Here is a 1752-nt window from a genome sequence, read left to right as displayed (position 1 = left end):
GTCTGTATAATGATAATAAAAAATATATAGAGTTGGGCAGGATAAAATTAGAGCTTCACTCTGGAAGCCGTGTGTGTGTGTGTGTGTGTGTGTGTGTGTGTGTGTGTGTGTGTGCGCGCGCGCGCATGTGTGAGATTTTGCTATCTCTTTTATACATTGTACTCCTGCCTTCTGCCTGGGACTCTGGTACTGGAATTCTTACCTGCTCCAAGAAATCTTTTATCCTTGAGTCTAGCACATAATAATATTGGTAGATTAGAGGGAGGGAAAAGGTGTCCTTCTTGCAGGCTGATGCAGCCCAGCGTCAAATCACACATTTTGGTTGTATTTGCTCCCTACAACACTGAATTGGAATGTGGGGGACATTAGAATCTGGTAGAGAACAAACATATATTAAGCGATTACCACCCACCTTTCTCTCTTCTGTTTTTTTCACTGTACATCCTCTCATTTACGCCTGACCCAAATGTCATCACATGAACTAAATTGAGGGACACTCTACAGAACAGAAGCACTATACTCTTCAAAAATGTCAATATCACGGAAGATAAAAAAAAGTGGAGGAACAATTCCACATTAAAGGAAACAAAAGAGGCATGAAAACTATACACAGTGTGTGCTCCTGCACACTACTGGGGAAATAAAATTTGAATAAAGTCTGTAAATTAAGTAATAATATTGTATCAATATTAAATTTCCTGATTTTGATAAGTGTATTGTAGTTATGAAAATGATTGTCCTGGTTTCTAGGTAGGAGTAAAGGGGCATAATACCTACAACTTATCCTCAAAAGATTAGGGAAAAAAAGAAGATGGTATAATAAAGCAAAATATTAACAATTGTAAATCGAAGGGATTTCTTAGATTTAACCTCAATTTATGTTAACTATCTTAGGTTCCACTCATTCTTTCCCATTACACAACTCACAGTATAGCCACATTGAGTTGCTTGATTTTTCCCAAACTAACCTATACTTTTCCACCTTGATATTTTTTCTCACTCAGGTATCTCTGCCAGGACAACCCTCTTTTTATTCTTTAGCTTTTTGAAATCCTATTCTTAATTTAAAACGAGCAATTTAAGGAAGAAACCTCAATTGATGTTATAGCCCCTAAATCTGTCCAACCTCCTGTGGTTCAAATTGTACAAAAACGTGTTATCCAGATACACCATAATTGAGTTAATTCATCAGGTTGGGTTAGATCAACCTTCTGGGCAGTAGGCTAGTCTCAGATTCCCACCTATGTAACTGCAAGTTTAGAGAACAGGTGTAGGCTGCCACCTGGTGGTCACTACACTATTCCAGTTTAGGAGCTTATCTGTGAGCACGGAGGTTTGCAGAGTGGGAAAAGTCAGAAAGACATAGTCTCATTTGATTCCTCGGTGGATCACAATATCCACTTTCTATATTGTTTTGAGGATTAGAACTAGTATATAAATCATTTTTCACAGAGTATTCACTAGATAAATGATAGCTAGTATTATTAGAAACATAAAATATAGGGCCGGCCCGGTGGCGCACTACTACAGTGCGCCGCTTGGGAGCGCCGCGGCAATCCCGCCGAGTGTTCGGATCCCACATACAGACCGGTTCCCGCTCACTGGCTGAGCGAGGGGCGGGCACAGCACTGAGGGTTGCGATCCCGTTGCCGGTCCCGGTCCGGTACGGGCGCGACACTGAGGGTTGCGGTCCATTGCCGGACACGAAAAAAGACAAAAAGGAAAAAAAAAAAAAAAAAAAAAAAAAAAAAA

Source organism: Galeopterus variegatus, unplaced genomic scaffold (genome assembly GCF_000696425.1).
Source record: "Galeopterus variegatus unplaced genomic scaffold, G_variegatus-3.0.2 Scaffold3928, whole genome shotgun sequence".
In the NCBI taxonomy this organism is placed as follows: domain Eukaryota; kingdom Metazoa; phylum Chordata; class Mammalia; order Dermoptera; family Cynocephalidae; genus Galeopterus; species Galeopterus variegatus.
This window is presented reverse-complemented; position numbering follows the sequence as displayed.